The sequence below is a fragment of the Equus caballus genome, chromosome 14 (genome assembly GCF_041296265.1).
Source record: "Equus caballus isolate H_3958 breed thoroughbred chromosome 14, TB-T2T, whole genome shotgun sequence".
Lineage (NCBI taxonomy): Eukaryota > Metazoa > Chordata > Mammalia > Perissodactyla > Equidae > Equus > Equus caballus.
In genome coordinates this window covers 105,386,689-105,397,140 of record NC_091697.1, presented here as the reverse complement: position 1 = coordinate 105,397,140, position 10,452 = coordinate 105,386,689, and the positions used below count along the sequence as shown (strand labels likewise).

Sequence of the window (10,452 nt, the reverse complement as noted above, 5' to 3'; positions counted from 1 at the left end):
GGCTGACCTTGTAACTAACTCTGACCAAGACAGTGTGGCAGATGTGACATTTTGGGACTTAAGCCCAGGCCATACAAAGACTGGCAGCTTTTACTTTCTGACAGCTGCCATACTGTGAGGAAGCAAATCATAATCTAGTGGCAGAATATGTAAAGAACTCTTAAAAATCAATAATAAGAAGTCGAAAAACCCAGTTAAAAAGTGTACAAATTTTTGAATAGATACATCGCCAAAGAAGGTATAGGAATGGCCAACGGGCACATGAAAAAATGTCAACACTATCGGTTATTAGTGGAACGCAGATTAAAACCACAGTGAGATGCTACTTCACTCCTGCTGGAATGGCTATAATCAAAAAGATGACAGCTAGCATTGGTGACAATACAGAAATGGAAACTTCGTACATTGCCGAGATGAATGTAAAAGGGCAGAGCCACTTTGGGAAACAGTTTGGTAACTTCTTAAAAAGTGAAACAGGGGGGCTGGCCTGGTGGCGCAGCAGTTAAGTGCACACGTTACACTTCTCGGCGGCCTGGGATTCACCGGCCCAGATCCCGGGTGTGGACATGGCACCGCTTGGCACGCCACACTGTGGTAGCTGTCCCACATATAAAGTAGAGGAAGATGGGCACGGATGTTAGCTCAGGGCCAGTCTTCCTCAGCAAAAAGAGGAGGATTGGCAGCAGTTAGCTCAGGGCTAATCTTCTCAAAAAAAATTTAAATAAGTAAATAAATAAATAAAATAATAAAACTGCAGTGGTTGTGGTAATGGATGCACAACTCTGTAAATTTATCAACCACCCCTGAATTGTGTACTTAAGTAAGGTTTATGGTATGTAAATTATTCCTCAGTAAAGCTGTTTTAAAAAATAAGACAGTCTGCAACAAGGAAGCCAGTGCCTTGCTACTGCCTGGCGATGAAGATGATGTCACAGAAGAAGTGTCAGGGCGATGTTCAGCCTTCCTGTATCCATCAGACCATTGAGATGGACGTTCTGTGGGACCCCCAAGAAGCAACCCTCCCTGGACTAGACAGAGTCTGTGCAGACACAGCGGGTTCTCAGCGTGGAGCCTCGCCGCCTTCGTGGTTTGTTGTACGTGTGTGTGAGGAAGTGTGTGTCTCAGTGGAAAACTACAGCATAGCCCTTCATCCCCCCACTGTGGAAGGAGCTCGTTTTGCCTGCATTTGCACATTCACTGCTATCTGAGTGTGTCTGTTCTGTGACTTCTCCTTTGAACTAGTTTGAACATCTGCCTGATTCCCTAACTCTGAGTAAAACATAATCTTTAACATGTCCATTTCATTTCTGAGAATCATGATTTTGTCTTTTTGCGTAAATTGTCTTTAACTTATTGTTTTTAATAGACTTTATTTTTTATTGAGTTCATAATAGTTTACATTGATGTGAGATTTCACTTGTACATTATTTCTTTTTTTTTTTTAAATTTTTTTGGGGGGGGGAAGATTAGCCCTGAGCTAACTGCTGCCAATCCTCCTCTTTTTGCTGAGGAAGACTGGCCCTGAGCTCACATCCGTGCCCATCTTCCTCTACTTTATATGTGGGACACCTGCCACAGCATGGTGTGCCAAGTGGTGCCATGTCTGCACCCGGGATCTGAACTGGTGAACCCCTGGCCACCAAAGCAGAACGTACGCAGTTAACCGCTGCGCCACTGAGCCAGCCCTGTACCTTATTTCTTGACTGTCACCACATAAGTGCTCCCTTTCACCCCCTGTGCCCACCCCCTACCCCCTTGCCCCTGGTAACCACTGAACTGTTTTCTTTGTCCATGTGTGTGTTCATATTCCACATATGAGTGAAATCGTCTGGTGTTTGTCTTTCTCAGTCTGGCTTATTTCGCTTAGCGTAATTCCCTCCAGGTCCTTCCATGTTATTGCAAATGGGATGAATTTGTCTTTTTTTCCGGCTGAGTAGTATTCCATTGTGTGTGTGTGTGTGTGTATATATATATATATATATATATATACCACATCTTCTTTATCCAATCATCAGTCAATGGGCACTTGGATTGTTTCCACATCTTGGCTATTGTGAATAGTGCTGCAATGAACATAGGGGTGCATATGTTACTTTGGATTGTTGATTTCAAATTATTTGGGTAGATCCCCAGTAGTGAGATAGCTGGGTCGTATGGTATTCTATTTTTAGTTTTTTGAGGAATCTCCATGCTGTTTTCCATAGTGGCTGCACCAGTTCGCATTCCCACCAGCAGTGTGTGAGTGTTCCCTTCTCGCCACGCCCTCTCCAACATTTGTTATTTTTAGTCTTAGTGATTATAGCCATTTTAACAGGTATAAGGTGGTATCTTAGTGTAGTTTTGATTTGCATTTCCCTGATGATGAGTGATGTTGAACATCTTTTCATGTGTTTATTGACCACCTGTATATCTTCTTTGGAAAAACGTCTGTTCATCTCCTCTGCCCAATTTTTGATCAGGTTGTTTGTTTTTTCATTGTTCAGTTGTGTGAATTCCTTATATATTATGGCGATTAACCCCTTGTCAGATATGAGATTTGCAAATATTTTTCCCATTTGGTGGATCGTCTTTTTGTTTTGATCCTAGTTTCTTTTGCCTTGCAGAAGCTCTTTAGTCTGATGAACTCCCACTTGTTTGTTTTTTCTTTTGTTTCCCTTGTCTTAGAAGACATGGTATTCGAAAAGATCCTTTTTAGTTCGATGTCAAAGAGTATACTACCTATATTATCTTCCAGGAGTTTTATGATTTCAGGACTTATCTTCAAGTCTTTGATCCATTTTGAGTTTATTTTTGCATATGGCATGAGATAGTGGTCTACCTTCGTTCTTTTGCATGTGGCTGTCCAGTTTTCTCAACACCATTTATTTATTTATTTATTTATTTGAGGAAGATTAGCCCTGAGCTCACTGCTGCCAATCCTCCTCTTTTCGCTGAGGAAGACTGGGCCTGAGCTAACATCCATGCCCATCTTCCTCTACTTTTTTATATGTGGGATGCCTATCACAGCATGGCGTGCCAAGTGGCACCATGTCTGCACCCGGGATCTGAACTGGCGAACCCAGGGCCACCGAAGCGAACGTGTGCTCTTAACTGCTGCACCACCAGGCCAGCCCCTCAACACCATTTATTGAAGAGACTGTCTTTTCTCCATTGTATGTTCTTGGCACCTTTGTCAAAGATTAGCTGCCGTAGATGTGTGGTTTTATTTCTGGGCTTTCAGTTCTGTTCTATTGATCTGTGCGTCTATCTTTGTACCAGTACCGTGCCATTTTGATCACTATGGCTTTGTAGTACATTTTGAAGTCAGAGATTGTGATACTTCCAGCTTTGTTCTTTTTTCTCAGGATTGCCTTAGCAATTTGGGGTCTTTGGTTGCCCCATATGAATTTTGGGATTCTTTGCTCTATTTCTGTGAAGAATGTCATTGGGATTCTGATTGGGATTGCTTTGAATCTGTAGATTGCTTTAGGTAGAATGGACATTTTAACTATGTTTGTTCTTCCAATCCATGTGCATGGAATCTCTTTCCATCTCTTTATGTTATTATCTATTTCTTTCAGTAATGTTTTATAGTTTTCATTGTATAAGTGCTTCACCTCCTGCTGGGAGCCGTGGCTACATCCTTTGATCGGCTGTTTGACAGGGTCCAGCCGATTAACGCCGAGGGGTGCAGGGCCGCCCCTTGGTGAAGAATAACCGGCCAGCCCCTCACATAGTTCTGAAACCTGTGCTGCTTCTAATTGCCCTTCATTCCTTTTCCTTTCTTAACCTCCAGTTTTCACTCCTTTGGGTGGCTGCTTGGGAGGCACTACCTCCCGGGAAAATTAGATATAGTAAGAGAATGTGACCACCTGCAGGTAACTTTCAAGATATTTTTCAGTTAATTATTGGAGGAGCACACAGTCCCTTTTGAGACGAGCAGAAAAGAATCCTGCCCAGATAAGATGTCGAATTAGGTTTATGGCCTCCATCTGGTTAATGTTTCCTTCTCCCTCCAGTTCTTTGTCTAAATATATATATGCATCGTCCTTCTAAGTTTGCTGGTTAATTGGATGATCAAGAAGTATCTATATATTATTCTTGACCTTCTGCTTTCTGTTAAAATGTTATAGAGGTTTTCTCCTAAAAGCAATAAATAATAAATAATTGATGAGTAGAAGGGCCAAGGGGTGCAGGGATGCCCCTCGGTGAAGAATGGCCAGCCTACACCCCTGATATTTTCTGAATTATATGCATGCTTTCTAGCAAGGTTATGTCTATACTTATTTCTGTTTTTTATTCTTGAAGATACATAGTTTAGCTTAGCTTTTCAGCCCTTTACTTTACTAACAAAGTGATACTTTCTCCGGCAGTGTGCTTAAGGGACTGTTAGCTCTACAATCTAAAAGACAAAGGAATGCTTCCACCCCCTAAAGGGCACGAAAAAGTAAACATGTTTAACTGCCCGCTGAGAATGCAGATAGCCCTGGGGATAAGACACCCTGGAGTCGCCTTTTGTTCCCATTAACCATCTACACTAATGGTGTAAATGATTGAGGGAGGCAGGGATGGCTCCACCAGGATGTAACCAGATGGACTGCTGTCCTGTCCAGAGGCCTGGACCTTCTCTCTTTGATTTAACTTTACCATGAATTACAGCAGATGCCTAGGTACCTATCTTTTTTTGCTTAGGGACAACAATTGCGGAGAAGACTGCCATTAACCTTACGCTCTATAGAATAGAATGCTAATAAATATTCTTGTGCTCGGTTTTTTTTTACTTCCTTATCTCTCTGAGAATATTTGTAGAACCATTTCTGTACTAATCCTGAAAAATATATAAACGACACTTGTGCACACTAAAGTTGGAGTTGCTAACACCAACCCAAGTCTCATGTCCTCTTTATTTTCCCCTCCCTCAGTTTTTCGCTGACGCAGTCTCTCCCGCGGGAACCTGGACTCTGCCGAGGCTGGACCCCGGCAACCTCCTTGATTAGATTTATTCCTAGTTACTTTATTCTTTTAGTTGAGATTGCAAATGGAGTTGTATTCTTGAGTTCTGTTTCTGTAAGTTCGTTATTGGAGTATAGAAAAGCAACTGATTTTTGTAAGTTGATTTTGTACCCTGAAACTTTACTGTAGTTGTTAATAATCTGTATTAGTTTTCCAATGGATTCTTTGGTGTTTTCTATATATAAAATCATGTCATCTGCAAACAGTGAAAGTTTCACTTCAATAGACTTTATTTTTTTAGAGCAGTTTTAGGTTCCCAGTAAAATTGAGCAGAAAGTACAGAGAGTTCCCATATGCTCCCTCTCCCCACACACACAGCCTCCCCCATTATCAACATCCTGCACCAGGGTGGTACATTTGTTACGATAGATGAACCTACACTGACACATCATTATCATCCAAAGGCCATATATCATGTATTTTTAAATTATCGATGTTTTTTGTCATCTTCATAAAATCTCAAGATAACCTCTTGAAGAACCATCCTATCTAGAAATAGTGTAGGTAAGTCCCCCCAAATGAGCAAATTCAGCCTGCCCTTTCAGAATTCTGCATTAACACAGCTCATTTCTGCGTAGGTGTGCTCATGCTGTAATAGGATGGCAAATTCCATCCACAGAGAAGCCTGTGGGCATCCTGAGAGAGCTGGAGGAGAATGGACCCCTTCCAAACCTCTTTATCTTGCATGCACATGTCCTCATACTTTAATTCATAAAAGAATTAAACCGAATTAAGCTGAATTGAGTTTCACAGTTCACCTGGCAGCTTGTGTCAGAAGCCTCATAGTCATTTTGGACCCATTCTTTCCTCCTTTAATTTTTGGATTCAACAAATAGCTGTCAAATGCCCGTGCTGAGCATGCATGCTACTAGACCCTGGAGAGACAGTGATGAGCACGGTCTCTCCTCCTGTGGACGTATGCTAGATAGCTACTCACACAAATACATATTGAAAACGTGCTGTGAAAGAAACCCACGACTGATACTCAGGGCCCCTGATTTAGTTGTGGGTGGAGTGGGGTCAGGGAAGGCTTCTCTACAGAAATGACATTCGGGCTGAAACCTGAAGTTGAATGAAAGTTAGCCAGGATGTGTGTGTGTGTGCGTGTGCGTGTGTGTGTGTGTGTCTGCATGTGTAGGCAGGTGACGCAGTTAAGCAGACCTGACCAGGTTGGGGAAGAGGCTGGGACAGTCTTGGAGGAGAGAAGGAGCATTCTCATTGCTGCGAGGACACCCTGGCAGAGTGTGGGTGGAGAGTGGAGGAAGAGATGCGGCTGGTGACCCAGACAGAGGCCAGTCTTTGGAGGGTGTGTGAAGAATTTTTGTCAATTTTAAGAGCAAAGGGAAGCCATTACAATATTTGTATCCTTTCTAAAATATTCCGAATTTGAAAAGATCATTCTCTGGAGTACAGTGAGGTAATATTGGATATTGCAGCAGCGCAGGTTGAAACAATGTTTGTTTGGACTAGGACTGTGGCGATTGTAGCCGCCCCTGATGCAGGAAGGGTTAATAATCACTGGAAAAGGCTTGCCAACAAACTGTGACCCAGAGGTGAGAAGGCTGGTCAGCCAATGACAGGTAAGACCTCCATGGGGGGGCAACCTAAGACAGGCACGGTCGCCTGGGGGCACAGATGGAGACACGATATCGGGAGCAGGAGGGGCCATTGCCTAGGAGACCTTGCCTGCTCTGAGGTAAAAATATACGAGCACAGCAATAACATGATAATATCAAAACAGAGGCCGAGGGAGGGCTCCTTGAGAAATCACTAAGAATTCTTGGCATTCGCTAATTACTTCATCCAGAACACCTGTGTATGTTTAACAGCTGTAAGCTATGCATATATCGAAACGCTGGTTATAATAAACTCAGAGTGCCATCAGCCCTCTCCACATCTATCCTGATGTGTACATTGGATTGCGACACCGACAGCAATGGAGTTGGAATGAAATGGAGGGACGCAGGAGAGGTTTAGGGAGTAAAATAGAAAGGTGTAGGTGATGGGCTAAGTCTAGGAGGCAATACAGGAGAGGGACGAGTGACGAGCGAAGGATGAGTCCTAGGTTAGCGGCTGGCACCACTGGGTGGGGCCCTTCCCTCAGGCAGGGCACACCAGAGGCCACCACATCCCCTTATCTCCTATTTTAGTCTCAGGAAGTTTTTCCAGCTCTTCTTATGGGTTTGGTTCCTTGCACTGAAGGCCATGAGTGGCAGTCGCCTTTCCCTGGATGACCAACGCAATCCCAAAATGAACAGAGATTTTTCAAAATAAAAGTCAGGAGAGGGGGCTGCCTTATGCAACATCTCTTTTAGGTCCAGCTACACAAATGCCCCTGAATGACGGCATGTAAAGCCTGGCCAGCTTCTTGAAACAGGGAAGGGGGAATGCTGGGAGAAGGAGACACCAGCATGAAAAAATAAGTAGGAGGACAGTGGGATGCACAGTCCTGGAACTCACAGGAAGAGAGAGGTCATTTCTGAGGATAATTCCCAGTAGGTCATATCCCACTGGTCACCGAGTCCTGTTGATTCTGCTTCCTTAGTAGCCATGAACTAACCCCATCACCTCCAGCTTCATTTCACGGACTCAGTTCAGAGTGGGAACTCAGATCCTCACTACTTCTTTACCTGAATTGCCGTAATAACAATTGTATCTGGGTTGTATTTGGCTGCATGTAAAAGAAACCCAAACACAGTGTCTCAACTAAATAGAAACTAATAGTGCAGAGCTGGCACAGCAGCTCAGGAAGTTATCAAGGACCAAACTATGGCCTCAAACTGCATTCCAGGTGGGCAGCATCTTAATCAAGGAAGCAAAACATTTCTAGAAATTCCCAGCACATTCCCACTTTGGCCAGAACTGTTGTCACAGCAGTTGCAAGGGAAGATAGAAATTACAGATACTTAGCGGAGTTTTCTTTTCTTTCCTTTTAAATACAGAAGACCTGGAGGATGGTAAAAGATCTGTCACCCACCGTATCTGCCACGCCGCCCAGCTGGTCTCCCTGTTGCTTAACCCCGCCCCTCCTCCAAAGCCCTGTCTACCCCGCTGCCAGAGGATCATCCGATCACCAGATCGGGTCACTTTCTGCTAAAATACTTCAGGGGTAATCTTTGACTTTTGGGATGAAATTCCAACTCCTGGCTTAGCACCCAAGGCCCTTCAGGACCCACCCCTCCTCTCTCTCCCGCAGGCCCCCTGGCTCTGGCCAGCCCTGCATCCCTGCAACAGGATCCTGCTACCAACCCACACACTCGCACCCGTGGCCTTGCCTGGATTCCCTTCCCTCCTGAGCTCAATGCTGGCTTTCTTCAGACTTCATGGGAGTGTAATTTCTTCCCAGAAGCCTTTCTGGTCCCCTCTTCTCACCTACAATTTCCCTCTCTCTTAGAGGGCACTTCTCACCCCAGGCTCTCGTCGCTGGTTTACTGGGCCATGAGCTCCTCAAGCGTAGAGACACAAATCGATGGAACTTCCAGCCTCGAGAGCTGTGAGAGAGTACACTTCTGTCGCTTAAGTCCCCCCGGCTATGACACTTTGTTCTGGCAGCCTGAACAGACTAAGATCCAGCCCTGGCAATATGTTTTCTCCAAGGTATGTGTATATAACGGTATGAAGATTGGCACAGCTGTTAGCTCAGAGTAAATCTTCCTCAAGCCAAAAAAAAAAAAGAGAGAGAAGCTTGGCACAGATGTTAGCTCAGGGCTAGTCTTCCTCAGCAAAATAAAGAAATAGCTATCTGTGAAGATTGTGATTATGGGTGATTGTCGTTTCTGTTCTTTATATTTCTGTGTAATTTGGACTCTCTATGGTGTATCTATATTACACTGTAACATTTTTTAAAAAGCAGTCTAAGAGTATTGATACATAGCCAGAAGGTTTGATCCTCAGAACAGCCCAGGATGTAATCATGGGTCGTGGAGACAGTGTTCTGGACCCTAGAGCAGCAGACACATCCTGTGGGGGCTGCACACGATGTCTCCCATCAAGGTGAAAGCCTCTGTTGGGGTGAGCCTCCTGACAGTCTGCTTAGAGGTGCGAGGGTGGATGTCCCAGGTGTGAGCTCTGCAGGCCAGGGACAGTGTCTGGTTCCTCTCATCATTTTATTCCCGGTACCTAGGACAGTGGCACAAAGCAGCTAATATCTATTTGTTGAAAAAAGCCCATCATTCTTCTGATTAGACATGAAGAGAGTAATAAGTATTTACTGAACAATCAAATGAATTACCATAGGGCATCTGAGACTCCAAGTGATTACATTTCTTTTGAAATTTGCGAGTGACTGTGTCTAACAACAATCACGCTTAGGACACTGGGGAGGGAAGTGAAGGAGGGTCGGGGTGCAGCGCAGAGGAGGGTTCCACGCCCGGCTGTCTGAGTTCCTGAGCCACTGCCCCTTACTCCCCCGTAATGAATTTTGTCACTGTCTGTTCTTACTAGGCCAGGACAATTGTGAGGAGGCCCTGAAATAAGAATGAATGACCCTGCCTGCTCAAGAAGACCTGATTTGTCGGGACTTCAGCCCGTCTTCAGATCGCCACAGAATCTGTGTGCTGGGGACCTCTCGTGGCGACTCTGTGTCCTCGCCCTCTCAGCAGCAAGAAAACACACATGCATGGACTCAGAAGAGAAGTGGTCATTGTTATTTGGGGGAATAAGTACAAACGTTGAATGTTAAAAATGTAGAAATACAGATGATCAGTAAACATCTAAAATTTGTTCAACATCTCCAGTAATTAAAGAAACTTAAATCATGTGTGTGTGTGTGCGTGTGTGTGCATGTGTGTATAGTACAGAATTTTAATGAGAGTTGTACCCAGTGTTGGGATGATGGAAATAGGCATTAGGCATTCCCCTAGGCTTGGTGGGAGCGTGCATTGACGCAATTAGCACAACCAGTTTTTGGAGAGAAATTAGGCCTTAAATTTTCTTTAAAATGTTCACATTCCCTCACCCAGTAATTCCACTTCTAGAAAATTTTCCAGTGGAGATGATTGAAGACACAGGTGAATTTTTCATGTTAGGATTTTCATCAAGTTATATAGCAGAAAAAAAGTAAATTTGCAAAAACAGTAGGATAGCTAAATAAATGATATTTCCACATAAAGGAATGTTGCTTAACATTTAAAACTGTGTTTTCAGGTAATACTTATTGACATGGAAGAATGCTTATAATATAATGCTAAGAGAGTGAAGCAGAATTACAATTGTAATATCTATATCTATATCTATATCCACACACACACACACACACACACACACACACACACGACAGATGAAGGAAAGAGAGAGAACAGAGAGAGAAGCTGGAAGAAAATCCACCATTACGGTAACAGGAATTGTTTCTGTGAAGAAATGCTATGATTCATTTTCTTCCCTTCCTAAACTTTTCTGTATTTACCAAAATCTAGACAATGAACACTACATTAAAAAGTTATGCAAGTTATACAGATATAG

General features: G+C 43.6%; 1 long non-coding RNA gene across 1 annotated transcript; it reads left to right on the top strand.

The window, feature by feature from the left end:
- Nucleotides 1-960: 960 nt before the first annotated feature.
- LOC111767965 (uncharacterized) lies at nucleotides 961-9,749 on the top strand. Its single transcript, XR_011425766.1, has 2 exons — nucleotides 961-1,094; nucleotides 9,436-9,749. It is a non-coding gene; the product is annotated as an uncharacterized lncRNA (long non-coding RNA).
- The last annotated feature ends 703 nt before the right edge of the window (nucleotides 9,750-10,452 follow it).